At 47.7% G+C, this 22,966-nt stretch overlaps 1 long non-coding RNA gene across 1 annotated transcript in view; it reads left to right on the top strand.

The window, feature by feature from the left end:
* Positions 1–22,966, top strand: part of LOC138570017 (uncharacterized) — a 64,931-nt gene that overhangs the window by 21,833 nt on the left and 20,132 nt on the right. The window contains exon 2 of the long non-coding RNA XR_011303381.1: positions 11,577–11,670. This is a non-coding gene — a long non-coding RNA (uncharacterized lncRNA). The remainder of the gene's footprint in view (positions 1–11,576; positions 11,671–22,966) is intronic.

Raw genomic sequence — 22,966 nt, forward strand, 5'->3', positions numbered from 1 at the left:
CAATGCAATTTGAAGTGGGGCAGGAGACCTGTATAGTGGGAGAGAGGCCTACACCCAGCAATGCTGGAGCCTAGCAATGCAATTTGGGTACCAACCTGGCACAGCTAGATTTGAGAGTCACGCATAGTGGGAGACAGGCCTACACCTAACAATGCATTTTTGTACTAAAGCCTAAGCGCTTGTTGGGGGGTGTGGCGTGGTATGTAAAGTACAGTACTAACTTGGAGGCCCAATCTCTTAATCCAGTTACTGTCCCAGAGTATATAGAATTGTTTGGCAGGGCAGGGCTTCCGGAGCAGAGCGATTGCTATTCTCCCCACCCTGGGCTCTCCTACCTTGTTCGTTGCTGCTGGTTGATGGCTCCCCCTGCTGACACTTTCTGGAGCCGCCCTTTGCCTCGGGGCCTGCCAGGCATAAGGCTGCCATGGGAGGGTCACTTATGACCAGGTGGGCTGACCTATCAGGGGAGGCGTGAGGGAGGGAGGGAGGGAGGCAGGCAAGGAAGGCGAACAGGGCTGCAGGCACGGCCTGCGGCCCCCAGCTGCCTACACAAAATACAAAAAGCAAGGACCACGACGGTCCGGGCATATGCAGGCCTGTTAAGGGAATATTTATGCACATATGGTGGGAATGTTAGGTGATAAACCCATTTTAGTAGAAGGTATTGAGATGTATCTCACAGGCAGTTGACCCTGATTTTCTTTCCTTTCGACGCAAGGGTCGTTTATGCCAGTCAAATATTTGTTCCTCTGGCTGGAATAAGGAGTGTTGAATAAGTAGTGCGTAACTCGAGTGAATGATCTTTCGGTGTATCTGTTACTATGTGTTTATGTACTTAAGAACTTGCTTACCAGTGAACGGAACCTTGCAACTGAAGATTACAGTGGAAATATCTCATGCATCTAGCTTCAGGTACCTTTTTTGTTAATTCCAGACTTCTCTTAAACAAAGATGTTAGCATGTGATAACCTTTTCTTTCTGTCCTCAAGTCGTTTTTCCTCTAGCCGCAAGGAAGGGGATTTCCACAACAATATGAAGTTTACTTATAACACGCCCTTAATACCCAGAGGTTTCTAACCTTGTACCCGAGGATCGAACCTGTGTTGCTCTGTGTCCTCTTGCTTCCAAGGCGAGCATGTTGTCCATGAGCTATCGTCCTGAGAATAATTGCCTCAAAATGGAGAAAGCAGACTCCCGATATTCAACTGTGATGGGTTAAGCTGTGTAATACATTAGCTATGGAGAAGTTATCCGCAGATCTGCTGGAAAATAGGAGCATATGTGTAAAGAAATAAGGGAAGCCTATTAAGTTCCTGGCCGCTGACTACAGGGCCTTCACATGTCCACAACGATTAAGAGCCCTCAATCTGTTTGATATACATGGCGAAATTCTGCTTTAAGAATATTTACTTTATACTCTGAGCACAGTCTGGATATACAATGCAGCAACACTTTCACCCTTTTTGTTTTTGGTTATGTGGGGCTAGGTAGGAGGATGGGATAATGGGAGAAGGGTGGGATAGGGGACCCTAGTTATGCAAGTTTAATTTGTTGATGTACTAGGGATGGTTTCCCAAGCGCCATGTTCGCAAATATAAAAATAATCTGATTTTTTTCAACAACAAGAGTAATTGATGCCCACCACAATGCAAAATATGCTCCCTGGCCCACCCAAGCAAGCCTGCCTAACCAAAAGCATTTGAACTTTGATCTTTTTTGTTGTTTTTTCCCAACTTGTGTGCTCAATTGGTGGACGTGTGTAGGAAATCATTTTTCTATATGTTGGCCATGTTTGCTAATTTTCGCATCTTTTTAGAGTCTGAAGGTATGTGGGGGTTTAATTCTGCCTATTGAAGTATGCTATACAAAAAAAGCTGAAGGTTTCAGTCTAACATGGGTTTAGTAAAGCTGTTTAATAGAGAGAGAGATGGGGTTGTAACAAGGAACCCCCCAACTGAGCTGTTAAGGTTAGAGCTGGTGGTTAACTTAAATTCAATAGCTTCTAAGGCTCTTCACACATATTTCATTGACTACTAGCTCATTGAGTGTCCATTTGTGCTAAACGAAGTGAAAGGGAATTGTATAATTAACTTCTTTCATAACAGTGATGATTCTTAACCTAAAGGTGTCAACATGCATGGCTTTCAATTTCTGGGTATTGATTCTTAGACAGCTTGCGGATTAGAAGACATACCTATTTTGCTGTATAAACTCTTTAGAGTCCATAGACTAACTACAAATACACGCCAGAATTTGTTTAAATGCAAATTAGGAAGATTCTAAAATACATTTAAGGTATTAAGGGTCATATAATCGACAAAATGTTAATTTGCACTGCATGTGGAAGTTACGTTTGCCATGTTTGATGTACTATCATCGAGGCATAAAATAAGCAGTGTTGCTTAGCAATTTTCTGTGCAATTCTGTAGATTTGCTAATTAAATTGGCACTACTGCAGCAAAACCAGCTACTTAAGTCACCCTGTTCAATGAAAGCACAGCTCGCCCTGCAATCCTCTTGCCCTTGAGGCTCTCTCATCCTCTTTTCTCTCTTCACTGCAAGTTCAAAGCGGGGTGGGTTTCGGGGAGGGGGGTGGAGGAAGGGAGGGAGACCCGCCTCCAGTCCACTTAAGTGCCAAGAATGTCTCTTGTTCAAATAACTGCAAACCACAGGTAATCAGGATGATATATGGGATAAAGTGCCCTCTGCCGTATGTTATATGGATATTGCAAATCAACAAGGTGTTTTGTGACAAAATAGAGGAACAAGGCCTAAGACTGAGTTCCTTTATAAGGTCCAGGAACCCCAAAGTGACTTGCAATAGCCTTTTTATGTATGGTAGGCAATATTTTATTCCTTATACTACATGGCCACACACTGTCATTCCCTTTTTAATACCTAGTCTCTTAAGACCTTTTCCATTTGCTGAGCCATATAATCGGTGCTCCAGATAAGAATTGGAAGTTGGAGTATTACTTACTCCCTATTGTCTAAAGTTGGGAGTAAAATGATTCCCAATGATAGTATTTTATACGCAAGTAAAAATGTTTTAACTGAAAAACAGAAATGTTTAGTAATATTCATGTCTTTGAACCTTGTTTTTCATGCACATAAAGATACATGTTGACTTCTTACAATCGGGCAGTTAACATGGAAGTTTCTTCCTGTGGTGTTCCGTGTACTACTGGTCCAAACATGTAAAATATTGCACCCTCACAGGTCCATGGATATGTCTTTGTTTTTGTTTTTTGGGAGTATTTGCTAATTTTTAGGGAGTAAAAGTGATTTATCTGTTGAACTGCATCTACTCAATATAGAATCTGTTTGCATTTTAAAAAGCATACATGCAGCTCCTAATTTGTAGTAGAAACATAGTTCAAAAGCAAAGTTTAGTAATGTGCGGATTCTTGCATAAATGTGTTAAACTCTAGCAATGCACAAATTAGCAGTGCACAAATTAAACCATAAATAGCTCCTTCTCAATTAATGGCTGTAAAGTGACACAGAAAACGTTTCCCTTTTTTGCTTTTTTAAAAGCAATTAATTTGAAAAGCTTTTCACGCGTTATTGCTGCAGTGACAGCTGGAATTCTCTCTGCTGGCTCAAGCAGCAGGCATTGTGACATAATAACTGATTACTAAGAAGTTGTGATTTTCTTATTTATACCCGGCGAGGGTCAATCAGAATGTAACAAACATTATGATTTGCCCTCGCCGGGGCTTTACCCGACTGGGAATCCGTCGGCTGGGATTCCTTGCCATTGTTCCCAGCGGGGGGTGTAGCAGCCCCCTCAGCCAATGAAACTAGGCCATCCCCACTCCGAGCCTCCACACGGTTGTAGGCTGCCATCCTCTTCAACCCCGCTCCCCCTGCCAGGGCTCTTAGTATAAGTCTGTACTAACCAAATAATCTTGGTAGACTGGCAAAGCAGCCATGGTTATCTTGTGAAGAGGACATGCACTGTAGGTAAGTACACTGAGCTCAGTAAATATATATATTTTATATCCACAAGACAAGTAAGTAATTTGACTAACCAAACACATAGGAATTATTTACAATACTTTTCAAAGGCGTATAGATTGCAGATAAATGATAAGTATGCAGGAAGGAAAATGATGGTTATTCACACAGCAGTATACGTTCTAGTAACACTTTTCAAGGCTTCAAACGCTTTGAAAGTCCAATCCCAAACTAGTCAAGTCTGTGTAGGAGTAGAATAAAAAGTCTAATCTAGCAGCAGGAAAGGCCACGTTTCTCGGGATACTTTAGTCACTAGAATAAAAATGCATAGCAAGATAGGGACTCTGCAAAGGACTCCCTGATAGGACACAAGCTGTCAAGCATGTGCCAGAGGTATGGGTGGACACCAGACAACTTGTAACACACTCCAATCACACTGATGCAACTCTACGGCTTAAGGTAAGTTCTACCTTTAGCCCCACAGTAACTTCAGTTACAATAAATAAATGCAGCTGAATTATTTCCTGTGCAGCAGCGATGGACCCGGTCTCCTGATTCCTCAGTCTGGTGACGAAAGGAGGGACTTACAGCAGCAGTCGTGAGAAACGTCCCTCAGCCTAGATTTCTTCAGTCTTGCACCAATCTGCAGTTTTGCCACCTTTTTTATCAGCTCCAACAAGGGACAGTTGTCGCCTGGTCGATCTTCATCGGTTCTTCAGTCCTGCACTGTCGAGGGGACTTGAATGAGTAGGATTGTGCCTCCGGAGGTTCAACTGGAGCTCACAAAGTTCAGGGCAGATTAGTCTGCGCCAAGATGTTGCACTGCATATGGGTCAGAGGTCTCCTGGTATTCTTGGTTTGCAGTCCTCGAAGGTCGCAGCACTTCAGGAGATGGATCGATTTGTAGTTAGTCTTGGGACTGGTTGGTTCCATCCGCCAGGAAGGAGTCCTCTTTGGAGGTCTTCTGGGTCAGGACTGCAGTGGTCGCTACACGGTTACTTGAAGGGTCTGCTGATGTCTCTGGTCTTCTTCAGCCTCGGATTTTCTGTTCCAGTGGTCGACTTGATGACAACCTCAGGAACCTCGCCTTATATTCAGACCCTCCAGCCCCTGAGGAGCAACTGGTTCCATTCAGGCACTCTGACAAAGGACAGGGGTGTTAACTCCTCCCCTGCTTCCTGTCTTCGCAGACACTGTAGCCTAGGCAGGGGACACCCAAGGGTACCCGCCAAAGGCAAAATGCACACATCTCGGGATGGAATGGTGGAAGGTCTAACAGACAACAACATGACAAATTGTGAAAAACGAAAGAAGCCACAATGCTAGAACATGGGTTACCCTATTGTGCACAACCGAGACTGTAGATGGCCTGTGGTAAAACAATACTACAATAGTTAGTAGAACAAGTCCACTACCACAGGCCATAACTGTAGGGTTGTCCCTGGCATTAGAAAGTCGCGGAAGCATAGCGAAGGGGTATACTAGGTAGCCTCTTAGCACTCCACTTAAGGTGGTGTCTGCTAATCGCTCATAACATTGTATCCTTCCTAAAACTAAGTTTCCCTTTTATCCTTGTTTGTTTGTTTATTTAATATAGCGCAAAACCAAACCCGCAGGTAGCCGGGCGCAAACATTACAAGAATACTTGAGAACTTGGTTACAGTGACAAACACAGAAGTAAGCGGTAGGAGCAGATTCAGAAACATTGTAGATTGCATGTGTTGGACAGTTAATGCCAGATGTTGGAAACAGAAAGAGAGTGGAAGGTGGTACAGTTCAGTGAGGTGTGCAGTAAGAGAGAACTAGTGCGGTTGATTGTCAAGTGTCGGAAGCAAGAAGGAGCTGAGTGGTGGTCAGCCGCAGTTTGTAGCTGGGTACTGGCAGTGGGGGTGGGGGTAGGGGTACCTAGGGACAAGTTAGCAGGGCATAGTCAAGAGGGTGTCTCTCAGGCGAATGGAAATGTTGCGGAGGGGGATCACCTTAGATGTCGTTAGATCGTAGCCATAAGAGTGCCTTGCGTCTGAGACTTGGGTAAGGTTGGTCCTTTCTGAGTTCTAGGGGGAGTTTGTTCCAAGTTTGGGCCGCTGTGACTGGAAAGCTGGCGCCGCCAGCTGTGCTTTTTTTATATCTGGGCACCAGCAGGGTGAAGGCGTTAGATATTTTTGTGGGGCGATTAGAGGTTCTTTTGTTGATTCTGTTAACTAGGTAGGGGGAGCTATATTGTTGAGGCATTTGGATGTGAGTGAGATAGTTTTGAGGGTGATCCTGTCATTAATTTTGAGCCAGTGGATGTTCCTTCTGGCGGTGGAGACATGGGCTCTGTTGGGTAAGTTTAATGCTACTCTAAGAGCGTTATTTTGGAGAGTTTGGAGTTTGTTGAGGATATACTTGTTAGATCCAGCATATAGGGCATTGCAATAGTCCAATCTAGATATGATAAGTGCATTAGCTAGGGTAATACAGCTGGCCTCCGTTAGGAATGGTCTACATGCTCGGATCAGTTTACAAGTATAGGCAGTGGAGGAGGCTAGGGAATTAGTTTGTTGCTTGAAGGTGAGTGCTGAGTCCAGATAGACCCCAAGGGTTTTGACTGCGGGCATCACTTTGATGACATTGTTGTCAATGTTAAATGAGGCGTAGTTGGGGTCTAGTTTTTTAATTGCTGTCTCTGTGCCGAGGATCAGAATCTCTGTTTTGTCGTCATTCAGACAGAGGCCGTGGGATGCCATCCATGCCTGAATGAGGAGGTATATCTTATTTACCAAAGCTGAGTCTTCCAAGAAGTTGCCCGAAAGGGGGATGAGGATCTGAGTGTCATCTGCATAGTTAGTGTAGATGACACCCAGTCTATCCAACTTGTCAAACAAGGGTTTGGTAAAGATGTTATACATAGTAGGAGACACACATGATCCCTGGGGGACACCGCAGGAGACTTGTATGGGATCAGCAGCTGCAAGGGGGGAGAAGACTCTCATAGTCCGGTTAGCAAGGAAGGATTGAACCCAGGTTATGGCATCGCTTGAGAAATGGGCAGCAGAGCCGAGGTGATTGCATAAAACTGTATGATCTACCAGGTCGAAGGCTGCCGATAGGTCAAGGAGGAGTAGCATAGCTGATTTTCCATTGTCCTTCAACTCGTCAATTTGAGTCTTGAGGTCAATCAGGGCTGTTTCAGTGCCGTGGAGGGGTCGGAAGCCAGATTGTCGTGAGCCAAGTAAGTTATTGGATTCAAGGTAGTCCTGGATTTGCAGGTAGGCTGCCCTGTCGATGATTTTAAGTAGAAATGGGACGGTGGTGATGGGTCTATAGTTTGTCGGGATGGAAGGGTCGAGAGTTTGTTTTTTTAGCAGGGGTAGGACCCAGGACTGTTTAAGGTTATTGGGCACTAGGTTAGTCTTGAAGGAGGTGTTGATCAGTTTTGAGATGAAGGGAGCTAGGTCTCTCGCTGCATCTTTTATAATTTGAGGAGGGCAGCTATCGCCTTTACAATTGGATGGTTTTAGGGAGAGTATGATTTTTTCTGTCTCTAGTATGGTTATTTGTTTGAAGCTGAAGGGGTGTGGAGTGTTAGCGGCCTGGTTAGGGGCGGGCTGTGCCTTGGGGGTGGGCTCAGGTGGCACTAGCAAGGCGGCTTTTTTAATTGCAATTTTAGTTTGGAGAGAGCTGATTTTTCCTGCTAGGGCGTTTTGTATGTTAGTGCACCAGAGTTTATTTTTGGGGATATTGTCTGTTTGTGGTATGGGCGATTCCATTTCCCGCAGGATGGAGAATAATTCCTTAGTATTCGATTTGGCTTTGGTTATCCTGTCATTGTAAGTGGGTTTTTTTGTACTAATGATTTCCTTTTTATATTGTTTGGCAATGGTGGCTAATTTGATTTTGTTCTCCTCAGAGGGCGAATGTCGCCATATAGATTGCAGTTTTCTTTTTTGAGTTCTGAGGTCTTTCAGTTGGGGTGTGAACCAGTTATTCAGGTGGGAGAGCTGTTTGCCTTTACGGATTTTGGTGGGGGCAATCAGATCTAATGACATGGTCATGGTATTATTATAGGTTTCCACAAGTAAGGTCGGGTCTGTAATGTTGTCTGTTATTGAGGGTGGGGAGGAGATGTGGAAGGAGTAGTTCTGCTGAAATTTCTTTTTTACTTCTAGTGGGGTGTGGCGGGGCCATTACTATAGGTTTAGGGTGGTTAAGGTCAAGTGCGGCGGAGAATGAAATTAGATGGTGGTCTGTCCATATTTGCGGGGTTATATTAGTGATGCTAGTGTTGCAGTTCAGGTCCGCAACCCAGTCAAGAGTTCTGCCTTTGGAGTGGGTGGGGGTGGTGACATTTTGCGTTAGTCCGTAGTCATGCAGTAATGCAGCGACAGATGTGGCATGTTTGTCGTTGCAATCGTTAAAACCAAGGTTGAAATCTCCTAATAGGATTTGCGTATGGTCTTTTGTATTATTCGTTAGGATGCTGGTTAGTTCGTCCTCGAAGGTGCCTAATGGTCCAGGTGGTCTGTAGATCACATGGATGGTAAGAGTGCGGTTGCATGAAAGTTGGAGTTTGGCAGTGAGGAGTTCACAAGACTGGAGTGGCGTGGTAGTGGCTAGACAGATAGGCAGGTTGGCTTTGTGGATAATGGCAAGGCCACCTCCTTTAGTGTTGGGTCTGTCAGCTCTTAGCAGTTGGTAGCCGTCTGGTATTGCTAGCATAATGGCGGGGCCAGCAGCCTCATGGAGCCAGGTTTCAGTAATGCATAGTACATCTAGGTTCTCGTTTGTTAGAGTGTTTGAGATCTCGGTAGCGTGGGCAACCATTGATCTGGCATTAATGAGGGCGGCAGTTAGTGGCAGGGTGCTAGTTGGTAAGGTGGTAGCGGGTTGTATTTTTTTGGTTGAGGTTGTGGCTTGTGACAGTGGCTGCTTGGTGGGTAAGGCGCCTGGTGTCAGTGGAGCGGGCTTGGGGTGTTGAGATCGTTTGTTGGTTAGGTTGGTTTGGTTGGTATAGCCCCTAAACGTGTGATAGGATGAAGGTTCATGTAGCTGGGATAGTCTAGCCCTTAGTCTCATGTTTCTGTCTTTGGGTGGGCACGTGGCAGAGGGTGCAGGAGTCATGATAGTAAGGAGGCTCAGTACTAATGTGGTAGTGGCAGGCTTTGAAGACGCTAGAAGCATGATTTTAAACTGCGGTACGCTACTGGCACAGTCAGGTTAGGTGGGGTGGTCCAGGAGGGCAGGAACGGTTGGGTTCTGGGAAAGCTAGGGAGCAACCTAGGGTACCAGGGAATGTCAATGTGGCTGGCGAGCAGCGGGAGGCAAGAGCTCAGATGAGCGACCAGGAGGTGCAACACATTACAGTGAGGTCTAGGAGCGACCTTAGGGCACAACACAGTCAGTGGTTATTAGGACCCTGAGAGCATATGCAGACAGGGCATACCTCGATTCGAAGTTCAAATATATGGTTAGAATACAGGCGAATGCTAATATCACAGATGGGGAGTTGGAGGGACCAGGATAGAACAGCGTAGTCTGCAACTAGGTCAGCTATGCAACAACACACTAAGCAAATTACCTAGGGTCAAAGCACAGTTAGGTATCTGCGTGTTAGCGCACTGAGAGCAGCGGGTCATTGGAAGTGCAGAGTTAACGTTGGACCGTAGTTAGTGGAGGCTGAACCAATGGAAGAAGCATACAGTTACTAGGTATGCATGCAGGTTAAAATACCAGTATATGCGGAACAGTGGATAATAACACAGTTAGCGGGAATATGGTATGCGTTAAGAGCTGTTACAGGTGAAGCACATGGCGCGGCTGGGGTGTAAGTCTGGTAAGCGGGTGCACCTTAGAGTACCTTTAATTATCCTTTGTGCTGCCTCGGCGATCAGGGGTCCAGTCAAGTGGCAAGTGAGCAGATGCCGGTTTGCGTCTGCCGGACGATGTTTGGCTGAAGTGTGGTGGGTGGCTGATTTTCGTGGAGCCTCAGGTGTGGATAGATCCGACTCCGATGGGGGCGAGGTGTGTTGCGAGAAGTTGGATAGCGGAGCAGAGTCACGCGCCGTGCTGCCGGCGCGGACAGGTGCAGACAGGAAGTGTGCCTTGGGCTCGGAGTGCCTTAGGCGAGGTGGGCCGGCTTCCGCCTCCGGCTCACGTAGCTGCCTATGAGCAGGGAGCACGGAAGGTTGCTAGGCAACCAAAATAAACAAAAGAAGGCTCCGTACTGCGGCGGCCATCTTAGGGTTCTGGGACCACGCCGACGGCTCCTGGTGTCGAATGCTGGGGTGGATGGGTCGTGGTATGTGGCCTAGATGGGAGCTACAGGGGATTGCAGGTCCCGCGTCGAGGGAACTGCATCAGCAACAGCTGATCGGCTGTGCGCGGCTCGAGTGAGGAGGCGGCGTCTAGTTGCCCCTGCCTTAAGAACAGTCGTTTGTAAGGATGGTGAAATAATCTCAAAGGAAAAACCAAATCGTCCCCGTCAACACATCACATAGGGTGCTGTTAAACACACATGCGTTAAAGAGATCTGGAGTAAAGCAGACTCCATAGAAAAGGAGTTACAAAAGTCAGAGCCCATAAGAACAAATTGACGGGAAAGAAAAAGGTCCAGAAGTCCAACCAAAGGGTGCTGGGGGACTCACTAGGAAGGGGAAATTAGCAAAAAACTGACCTACTCAACAGTCTCTTACATAATGAATAAACAAATCTCGTTGGATGCTTACGCAAAACAGTGATCATTGGTTACATATAGTCTGTATAGCTACAGATCTACAGCAATACCATACACTGTAGTTGGCCTCTAGAGCTTGCTTTGTGATTATGATTTCATTATATATTAGCACCTGTGGGAGAGAGCTGGATGAACTGTTTTTGGAGCCTTTGTTAACCTATCTATTCATTTGTCATTCATGCAGCTAAACATTTACAGGCACTCGTCCAGGGCTAGCAAAGTCTTTTTGTCCACTCGCATAGTCGAGTAGATTTCATGAAGGGCGTGTTCCATTTGCAGCGGATAGTTGAAACTTTTATTTAACATTTAGTTTCACTATCCATGGCTGGTCTCTGGGTGGCTATAGTGTGCCAAACAAAGTGGTTTTCTGGAGACATGCACCATTTTACAGAAAGTGCATTTAAATGTGCCATCCATTGGCATGGGTCGTGTGTCAAGTGCAATTTTAAAGAATTTGCTGGGCCTGACTCATCTCACTAATGTCTGTCTTCAGCGGTACACAACTGCTATATGGTGGCTACTTGTCTTGGGTACAAATAACTTCAGGTAAAATTATACATATTAATACAAAATTGCTATCTAAATGGGGTTGTTTGCTAATCAAGAACATTTTAATTGACTAACTGCTAATCAGTTTTTGAAAAAAATGTATGCTCCTCGTTTGCCAGACGTCCTGGTCATTAAATTGTTCTGTATCTCACGTAAGCATAATGTATTACAAATCTGTGATAGACTGATGATTACAACAATCTCAACCATTGCCATGTTGTACCATTTTTGAGTAATATGTCTGATTTTTTTTTTTATTTTGTTTTGAAAAAGATTGAGTTCAAACCTAAAAATACCTGTACACTGGAGGTATTGAATTTAATTGTCAAGTCCTTTTTATTATTTTTTCTAGACTGGGCTGGTTTAGATGAGGATGAAGACACACATGTTTGGGAAGATAATTGGGATGATGATAATGTAGAGGACGATTTCTGCAACCAGTTGAGGTAACGTTCTACGACTGCATGTGTGTACTTGCTGTATAACTGTTTTTGTTTTGTGTCTTTGGTTCTTTAAAACAGTAATCTTAACCAAGGGGTAAGTTGCAAGCTGCTAGTGGCAAGTGCAAATTTTACTCCCTGTTCTAAGCTTTATAAGCAGATCAATCTGTTTTTACTCCCTTATGGGGGACCGCAGAGGCTGACCTCTGATCACACCAGAATTGGTTCAATCAAAAATTTTATATATATTTGTTAAGCGCTTGTTCGCCCTAAAGCATCATGGAGCTGGGAGGAGTGAAATCAGTATACCTGACAATCCTAAAACAGGTAAGTTTTCAATGCTTTTCTAAAGGCAAGATGGTTCACCGAATTTTTCAGACACAAAATGTTTCTGGCTGGCCGCGTGCCAGCAGAAAATGAACAAATGTGCATTATCAGGATAATTCTTGAAAACCCTGTTGGCAGGAATGTCCAACTGGGCCACAATCTAAATTGAAATTTTGGGATTGTTGGGCCTTTATGGGTCTGATCAACTTGTACTTCAATGTGATGGCAGACGTATGATGTATTACAAGGAGAATCCTCCATCTCAATATGGGTGAAATGGACTATGTGATATCATGTTCGAGTCGAAGTCTCTTAACTATTCCAAAATTTTCCTAAAGGGATTTTTGACATGGATCTTTGAGAATCTTGCTGTGTTTCTAAAAACACCCTTTTGTTCTAGTGTTGCACAGGGACACACCTCCTGTTCATAAGCAGCATGGTTTGATAACAAGAACGCCATGTTTGCTTTTTTAGACTTGCAGATAAAGCTTGTGACAGGGTGACAAGATGAAGAGAAGATTAAATGCGGGAAATCGGAAGCTATTTGAAGACGCTTGTTAAAATATCATTACTTCTATACAAGAAAACTGTTTAGTGGGAAACTGATAGAAGCGCTATAGCATGCCATGCAGAGACGCCAGGAAAATGTGTGGTAATTGATAGCATTAAATTCTCCAGCATGGGGTCTTGCATGGATTCACATACTTGTGAGTATTCCCCGTTGTTGGGCTCGGAATCCTCAGTAAAAGAAAAAAGTTTCACTTTCACTTTAAAACTGTATTTCTCCTCTTAACCAATCACTGTCCTCTGGATAATACTGCCCCCATCCAATGACGGTCCTCTCCCTAAGCCCCGCCTCTCACAGCCATTTTCAGACTCTTACTGCACGCTTCTGTGTTGGCAGTCCTTGAGTCGATCTCCGAGGTATATTGTACTTTTTCGTGGAAAAGTTATACTTTTGTTCCTACATTGGCCGGCAGCGGGGACTGTTGTTGGTGAAGTTGCATGCCCCCAAGGGCCGTTGTTAGTCAAAGTTTCTGGAAGGGCGACCTGGGCCTACTTTCCGTCCTCTGACCATGACAGAGGCAAAAAGGAGGGAAGAACCCCCTTCAGACTCTGCGCCCAATGCAGGTCAAGGAACGTCTTAATGGAGGACAAGCCTCAAAAGTGTCTGTACTGCCTGCGCCATGCACCACAACGGATGGGTGCGAGATATGCATAGGCATCTCAAAGAAGACGAAGAAAGACCGGTATAGCAGGCTGGCCGCATGGTTCAAGTCGAGCAAGGCCCCTCACCCCTTCTCTGAGCGGGGTCATGCCTCACCCAGGACTGGTCGTTCCGAGGAGCGGTCTCCCTCCAAGAAGAGGTTGGAGTCCTTTGAGGGCGCCCTATCCGTGGGGGTCCAAGACAAGGCCAAGAACCACAAGGCCAGGTCCGCCGCTGATGTGAGTCTCCGGTCAGATAGACTGTGATCGCTATCGCCGTTCACCAGCTCAGCCAGTCTGCCAACGAGTTCCTCCTCAAAGAGGAAGTCCTCCACACCAGTCAAGTTACGAGACACATCTGAGGAGAAGGCCTTGCTGCAGGCTCAGCCAAGGACCCAGTCATCTGCTTCGTCAACTTCTGTGAAGACTGCTACGGCAGGAGGTACTGACCCAGCGAGCGTGGTCCCTACAGCGCAGAGTATCCCTGCCTCCCAGGTACAACATGGCCAGCGAGGCAGCAGTGAAGGCTGCAGGCACCCCTAGGGGGGTGGTAAAGGCACTATGTAATATCCCGGTACACAGCCCTCCGGAGGGAAAACATGGGAGGCCGAGGATGCCCCGAAGCAGCCCTCCAAGGTTCCATACAATCAGCCAATGGACATCTCCATGGACGACGATCAAGCGTCCATCCATACAGTCTATGAAGGAAGGCAGTGCAGGGCCTAGCACTTCATTCACTCCCCTGCTGAGGGACATGTCCATGGACATTCTGTCACCTCATCACACCATAGTGATCGAGCAAATATTGACTCCAACACGGGCATCTGTTGTATCGCAGGCCCCTTACCCGCCTCCACGTAAGAATAGTAAGCGTCACTCGACGCCACCGCATCAGCCTTCTCTACCATGTTGGGACCCAACTCCCAGTGGACACGGATACACATACGGACACTGGTACGAATGCACCCACGTGAACTGACGCTGAGGACTTTGTACCGGCGGACAATGAATCACTGCAGCTAGACGCTCCTCATTGAGGCTCTCCACCAGACGTAGGATCATTCCACTCGAACTCTAGGGCCTCCCGGGTGTTCCAACTAGTGCCTGAGCACATCAGACTACACACAAGGTCTGTGGCTTCCGGAGAAGGGTTTGCACATAATCATCCTGGAGCTACGTCGGAGAGGCAAAAGTGGTGAGGATCATCATGGACAACACCACCATGTTCTACATCTGGAAACAAGGGGGCACTTGGTGCTCAGCGTTCTGCAAGGAAGCTCAGGGTTTGTGGTATTGGGCAATCAATCAAACGGGGGATGATCCTCGTCCTGTTTCACATAGTAGGCATCAAGAACACAATCGCTGACTCCCTCGGCAGGGAACTGCGCTCCTGCCACGAGTGGGAACTTTGTTAAGATCAGGTGGACTGTCTGTTCGCCAAATGGGGCAGACCCCCAAGCAACCTTTTTGCCACGGCGATAAACTCAAAATGTCAGATGCTTGCCAGCATTATTCCACCAGCCGAGGAGCATGGGGAGATGTCTTCTCCTTCCTGTGGTTGTTTCTGTACGCTTCCTCCCCCCGCCCCCTTTCCTGTGGGAAGGTTTGTTTCTGTACGCTTCTTTCGCCATCTCTCCCCTCCCCCTCCCCCCATTTACTCTCCTGATACATGTGTCGGGACAAGAGGAGGCTAATCGCCCTGGCGTGGCTGAGGCATATTTGGTATCCGGACCTACTCAGCCTGTCAGTGACTCCTCCATTCAAGTTACCGGTACTTCGGATCTGCTCACCAGGGAGAAAAGCGCAATCCTTCATCACAGCCCAGGTTCCCTGAACCTGAAGGCATGGCTCCTGCAGCTTTACAGTTTGGAGGGTATGCACTGCCAGCAGACTGCAGGGAGGTACTCTCCAAAACCAGGGCGTCGTCGACACCAAGTGCTGCAACCACAAGTGGAAGCGTTTCTCTACGTGGTGCCGGTCGCAGAAGATTAGACCTCCTGAGGATCACGACCCCACAGCTTCTTCCATACTTGCTTTGCCTGGCCAAAGCTGGTCTGGCCCACGCATTCATCATGGCATACCTGGCGGCCATCTCGCGCTACACCAGATCCCTGGGAAGATCATCATTTTGGTCCGTCATTAAGGGGCTTTTTTGATATATGTATTTTTCTGATATTAATCTGCTTCGAATCACACGCTGTGCATAGTCCGACATTCAGTGGTAACCGCGGAGTATTGCATCTTGTCTTTCGAGAAACGAAAGGGGAGGTCGACATGGGCCTGCCTGTACAACTATCCCAACATGAAGTGTAGTTTATCCAAGATCCCTCACCCGTCGGTCCCTCAGATTGTTTTTTTATGCCCAGATAACTTGTCGCCCTTATGCAGTGTTTGTAAAGAACATTGCTATTGTTCACCTGACCTTTGGTCGAATAATTCTATAAATTAGTTAAGATCACCCCTTCTGGCCCTTATCGTGATGGCTGTTCCAGTCTCCGCCAAAGACCTGCGAGCACTTCGGCGGACGGTGTTGGCGTTGCCGACCACATGGCTGGGCCTTTCGTCGCTCTATACAGTAGGGAGAGTGGGGTCGGGGTGGACATTCTTTTCAAACGGAATATGCCTTTCCCTTTACTTCTTCTTTCCCGTTAGGTCTTAGTCACTCTGTGTGCCCTCCGCTATGGAGAGGACTCCATTTGTAAGAGCAAATTCCCATGGAAGGATAAGCACAGACGGTGTAACCAGTGCTTGCCCCTCGATCACAAAGATCACAAAGAGGAAGGTCTCCCACTGCCTCTACCACCGAATGTGACGACAGCGAGAGTGACCATCGGACATCCGAACTGGAGGTTGTTGACCTTTCGACAGAATGCTTGCATTCCGCATAGTCTGTCACCGGCCCCAATAAGCACGGCGTAAGCTCTGCTATGGGGAAGTTGTACCCCGGCGACAAAGACGGACACGTGCGTGCCACTAAACACACAGCCTTACTTCGACTACGTCGAAGAAGACTTTGGCGCTTAGGGGTACACCAGTACCTCCGCTGATACCCGCCGACCGCCAGGATCGGCAGCCCTCCACACAGCCGCAATTGCGCCTAGCGACTGGGCAATCCAAGACAAAGGGTGCTACCCCAAAAATACATACTCCCGCCGACACGCATCACAAGAAGGCATACGGAGACGATAAGGTTTCGGCTTCGCCAAGGACTGCTCAAGACAAGGCCTTAACACCGCTGAAGATTACGGTGTTACCGGAAAAGGTGGCTGATAGAAAACTTTGGGTCCGCTGACAAAGACTCCCTTACACTTGTCGGCTGCTACGCTCCTCCCGTCAGCGGAAGACGTCGCAGACAGCCTGCCAAGAATCATGTCTGCCGATTCTCAAAGACAGCAGGTTAGGGACTCTTCAGTTTCCGAGAGGCCCAAGGATCCGCTGAGATCTAAGCAGAGCGTTCATAGGTTGAGAGAAAGACCTAGGGATACCCCACCTTCATCGGTCCCGCCAGAGGAATTCTCTGAAGGAGAAAGACTTTCTTCAACGTTAAGGCAAAAATCTCTACAGTTTTCGACGAAAGAGTGGTAGTCACTTTTTCAACGGAAGACCGTGCTAGAGACACCTTTCCACCTCTAGACCATTCTAAGTCATCAGTCTGGACTAGAAAAAAGTTTGAAGACTGTATGGAAAGGCTGGACAGGTTTGTGTCGCGTTCAAAACACCCTACACCAAGAAGGCCAAGGGATGAAAGCCCTATTAACCTTAAAGCTAAATTCCCAAGTCTTTTTGACCCCTCTTTAGAAGAGGACATATATAATTATGACCTTACTGAAGAGGACGTTCCACCAGTTACTGTAGGGGGAAATCCTTTTTCTAACGAGGAAGAACGTGAGCCCATTGAACGTGAGTCCATTGAGGGCTGGGGGGGGGCCCAGATATGGGTGACCCTCAACCATGGCAGTCGCCAGATCCACAAGATCCAGATATAGATGTTCTGGCTTTGGACTCCCCTTAAACCACCCCTACAAGAAACCCCTCTCCAATTGATGATCATCTGACGTTTAATGTAATGTTACGCAAGGCAGCTGAACACTTTAAAATTGCCACTGAAGAGGCAGCCCCTGAAGCCGATTTTGTTGAGGATATACTTGAGGAGAAGCCTCCAGCCGGCCAGGTTATCCCTCTCCTTAATTCGATTAAGAAACGCCTGGCCCCCTTCTTGGCAACACCTGCTCTCACAAGAGGTGTAAACCCATGAATTGAAAAACCTTCGCCCTTCTCTGTCGGATCCTCTATATATTAGGGGTCATACCACACCAGATTCTTTGGTAGTCACTACCACAAGAAAAAGAGCAGGGGTCTCCTAGTCAACTGGCGAGGCACCCCCTAACGAAGATGGGAAAAGACTTTACGCTCTTGGGAAGAGGGTTACCACAGCAGCGGCATGCTCTACACGTATTCCCAATACCACTTTATTCGCCAGTTAGCTGATGTGCAATGCTCATTAATGCAAGAGTGCCTACCAGAGGCTCTAGAACCTCTATGTACCCGTCTTCCTCACCACCGTCTCTGAGGGTAGGCAAGTTAACCAGACCATTTTAAAGAACACCTTGGATTCTGCCGAGACGGCCAGTTGAGCCCTGGCTCAGGGCATGCTCCTCAAGACATACATGGCTTTGTAACTCAGGATTTAAACCTGAGACGCAGACATCGCTTATAAACAAACCTGTGGAGGAATCCAACTTGTTTGGGAAGGCAGTCGACGAGGCTCTAGAGATGTCAAAAAGGAACATGACACCCTGAAGAGTCTGGACCAAATCACTCAGACCCTCCATAAGGCGAGGTTTTGGAAACCGGTTATTTCGTGGCCAACGCTTCCGTCACCAACAATACTCTTGAGGGGAAAAAAAACTGGAACTCTCCACAGGGAACCAACACTTACACTACCCTATACCCCCAAAGGGGACAGCACCGTGGCAAAGGAAGGGGCAGGAACCCTAACCCTAGAGGTTCCCCAGCCTCAGGTTCCAAATGACCTGAGGATTCGGGTCCCCTCCCATGCCTCCCCGGTCGGGGGCCGGCTTACATTATTCCTTCAGGCATGGGAGGGAATAACCACAGACCAGTGGGTGCTAAAAACCATTGCCCATGGGGTACTGTTTAGAGTTCAACCGGTCCCCAAAATTCAGACCTCCACGACAACGAAAACTAACGCCAGAACATCTTTGCATACTTCTGCAAGAAGTCGAGATACTGTAACGAAATGGAGCCATAGAGATCGTAACCCTATCACAGGTAAAAGAAGGTATTTATTCAGTGTACTTCCTTGTACCCAAAAAAGGATCTAACCATGCGTCCTGTTCTAGATCTGCGCCAAGCAAACAAATTTGTAAAACCACAAAAGTTCTGCATGGTCACCTTGCAGGAAGTAATTCCCCCTGCTCACACGGGGATTACATGGCAACTCTGGACATGAAAGATGCATACTTTCATATTTCGATGTTGCCAGCGCACAGAAAATACCTCAGATTTATGATACAGAACAAATATCAGTTCAAGGTACTACCCTTCGGCATAGCATCTGTACCAAGGGTATTTACAAAGGTACTAGCAGTAGCAGCAGCACACCTGCGGAGGCAATCCATTCCAGTATATCCTTGCCTCAACGACTGGCTCATAACAGGGGACTCTTACCAGACATGTCTGTCAAATACTCAAATGACGATAGATCTGTTATTCAGTCTGGGTTTCTCCAACGAGAGAAAATCCAGTTTAGACCCCAGTCAAGTCAAACAATTCCTTTGGCTCTAATTCGAACAAAGGACGGCCTCGTCTTCCCCTCCAAGAGGGTTGAAAACATGTTATTTCAGATCCCTCAGTATGTAGCCAGTCGAAAGGTAACGGTACGCAAGGCTATGTGTCTGCTAGGCATGATGGCGTCATGTATCTACTTAGTTCCCCATGCGTGCCAGCGCATGTTCCCAATGCAAGAGTGGCTAAGCAGCCAGTGGTCTCAGGCCAACGGACAGTGGTAGGATTCGGTATTGATCTCGCCGGCCCTACTTCTCTTGCTACTGCGGTGGTGTTCGAGAGAAAACCTCTTGAAAGGGAAATCCTTCACCACTCCCGCAGTGGAAGTCACTCCACTACAGACGCCTCCCTTACAGGGTGGGGAGCCCACTTGCTTCAGCGAATAGCAGAGTTTGGTCGTCAGACATGGCGTCCAACCACACAAATCTGCTGGAACTGCTGGCAGTGTTCAAAGCACTGAAAGCGTTTGAAACACAACTGCAGGGAAAGACGATCCTAATCCTCACCGACAGCACCACGGCCATGTACTAGCTGAACAAACCAGGGGGAACTCATTCTCCGGGGCTGGCCAAACTGTCTCAGAACATTTGGAATTGGACTCTCAAACACATGTTCCTGGTATCACAACATGCTCCAGGGGAACTCAATCTTCTGGCAGACGCACTCAGCAGAGACTTTCTGTTGCCCAAGGGGTACGAATGGCGATTACACAGAGTCATTGTTGCCAATGTTTTCGCACAATGGGACTTACCAGAGATCGATTTATTTGCAACTCTGGAGAAGGCTTAATGTATATCACAATGGCACTACCAGCACTTGTCGTCCATCAACTTCCTTCCTACACCTGTTACTCTTTCTACCTGTCTGCCCCCCTCCTCTGACTGATGTACCACACCCCTCTACCTCTCCTCGGAAAACCTTGCATCTTCCCATATGCCAGTTCTGCCATCAAGCACTTGGCCGCCATCTGCCTCCTTCTTGAAGACCTTGACCTTGATATCCTCACTCTTAACGAGACGTGGTTCAATGCCAGCTCAGTCAAAGCTTTTGACTCCCTTCTCCCTGATGGCTATACGACCATCTCCACTCCTCACCCTAAACATGCTGGTGGTGGGGTTGCTCTGATCTTCCCTGAGTTGGTCCCTTCTTCCCTCATACCCACCCAGCCTTACTCTTCCTTCGAGAGCCTGCTCTGCAAGCTGGTCATCTCTCCCACTTCCCCTCAGACCATTGCCACGATAGAGGCCGCCTGGCTTTACCACCCTGCCCCTTTCTGAATGGGCCGATTTCTCCACTCTCCTCACAACCACCTCTATTCCTTCTCTTGGGTGATCTCAACATCCACCCACTTGGCTGGACACACTCTCAATACCTTCATCCACACTGATCTTTTGCTCTCCTCCCCACTTATCAACCCACTCTCCTGATCACGCCATTCTCTCCTCTCACCTGGGTCCTCTCTGCCATCTGACTGCATCTTCCCCAGCCCTGCCAATCCTGTTCTTGAACATCCGTCCAATGAAACGAGTGTCAACTGCTGCCTACACATTGACCTTCATCACCGTTCCTCGCCCCCACTGCACGCTCCACCTCAGCAGCCTCCATCTTGCCATTACTAACACTCTTCACACTCTTGCCCCAGTCATGAGGATCCGCCTGAAACATGCCTCCAAGCGTAACACCTGGTACGACTATCAACGTACAGCTCTGACACGCAAGTGCGGATCTGTGGAATGGAAGTGGCCGACCTCGAGCTCACGCTCTTGACAAACTGGCCAGTCGCATCCAACATCACGGCTGAACTCTCTAAAATCTGCGAGGAACTAGCCAACCCTTCTGCAGTCTCCACCTCCCCTCTTCCCTCCCAGGCCCTCTGTAACACATTGCCAAATACTTCACTGCAAAAAACCCAGGGCATCCTGACCAGCCTTGCTTCTTTCTGCCCCCCCCCCCCCCCCCCCCAATGGCCTCTCGCCTCCAAACCCCCTGGCCCTCGGTCTCTCCTCCTTCTCTCACACCTGATGAGGTCACCAGAGTTGTCCGCTCCATGAAGGTCTCTTCCAAACGGGTCTCCCCTGTTCCTTGAGAACCATTAAGGACAATATTGGATTGGCTGTCTTGGCCCTGCACTTGTTGATTTCTGCAACCACTCTTTTGCTACTGGATCATTCCCTTCTTCCGTCAAGCACTCCTTGTGCGCCTGACTCCTGAAGAAAAAAAAAAATACTTCTGCAGATCAGTCTTGTCTGGCTAACTACCTCCTCATCTCAATCCCACCCTTCCTTGAAACACTTGGTGAAGCTGGTCTGCCTTCAACTAACCCAGTAGACTGAACTTGTTGGTTGCCTACACGACCATCAATCTGGATTCCGAGCATCCAGAGACACGGAAACTGCTCTTCTTGAACATCCCTGAAGAACTGCTTGCATCTCTTGATTCTAACTCTCCCGCTGTTTTCATACTACTTGATCTCTCCTCTGCATTTGACACGGTCCACTGCTCCTCCTCATAAAACAGCTACCCAATCCCTAGGTATCTCGGAGCAGGCACTGGACTGGCTGACCTTCATCCTCAATGACCGTCCATCCCAGGTTATTTTGGACTTTCTCCTCTCTATCTCCACCTGTGGCGTCCACCTGGGCTCCACCCTTTCTTCCTGGGTCTTTAGTATATCTTGCGCCGATTGCACACCTAATTTTCACCTTCTCCCCTAACTTTCAGTGTTATGGTGAGGACACGCAACTCTGAACTTCCCCCTAATCATCTCTTTACTTCATTCCTGACTGCCTTCCTCCATCATTCCTGACTGCCTATCTGCCATCCAGTCCGGGTGTGCTTCCAGTGATTTCTGCCTCAATGCCAGCAATACTGATATCCTTTGCATTGGGAATCCTGCTCGCTCTTTCTTCCCCTCACTCTGGCCATCCTCTATTCTCTATGGGCTTCTTCATCTGAAGCCAGAAACCTTGGAGTCCTGTTCGACCCCGCTCTGTCCTTCCTCCCTCACATTCAGGACCATGCCAGGGAGGGCCACTTTGTACTCCACCTCCTCAAAACAGTCCTTCCTTTACTTACCCCCCCCCCCCCCCCCCCCTCTGAAACTCAATGGGCCTCATTACGACCATGGCGGCCATGGAATGAAAGGTGCCGGTAAGGGACTGGCATGATTCATTCCGGGCCGCCACATTACGAGTCATGCAGCGGGTCCCGCTCTGTACGCTTGACCAGACATGCTGGGCGGGACCCTTAGCAGACCGGGATGCTAACAACGGGTCCGTTGTTGGCATCCTCCCCATTCCCATTGAGCCCTATTGGGGCTCGAATGGGGACATACCGGGTCCTGCGAAAGGGAATTACAGGGCCCTCCAAGGTCGGAATGGCCCGGTAAGTCCCCTTTTGCAGGACACGGACCCGAGTTTGGAGGTAGCCATGCCGGTAATGACTGCATGGCTACCTCCAAACTCGTAATGAGGCCCAATGTCTCTAGAACTCTGGTTCTCTCTAGGCTAGACTACTGAAATAGCCTCTGCCTTAATCTACGCTCTTCTTATCTATGACCCCTCCAGCTAATCCAGAATAGGGCTGCAAGATTTATCCTTGGCCTCAAGCCCAGCGACCGCATCTTGGCCTTTTCCCCAGATGGTTCACTCCTGAGCTGAAGACCACTAAACAACTATATAAATACCTAGAACGCAAATGGCAGAAAGAAAAAAACCAAGGAGAACGGGGCCACCTTGGCCCGACACCTCCATCAGTACAAGGCCGAAATCCGGAAAGCTAAAAAAGCCCACTACAACTCCCGAATACTAAACTGCAAAAACCCAAGCAAGGAACTCCACAAAATCATCTCTGAATTCACCTAACCGACTTGCTCCACAACCGTCCCAACCCCCTCACAATCACTGTGCGACTTTCTCTCCCTCCATTTGTACACCACAGCCCTCGAAAGAACAAATACTCT

Source organism: Ambystoma mexicanum, chromosome 2q (genome assembly GCF_040938575.1).
Source record: "Ambystoma mexicanum isolate Mex_15411 chromosome 2q, UKY_AmexF1_1, whole genome shotgun sequence".
In the NCBI taxonomy this organism is placed as follows: domain Eukaryota; kingdom Metazoa; phylum Chordata; class Amphibia; order Caudata; family Ambystomatidae; genus Ambystoma; species Ambystoma mexicanum.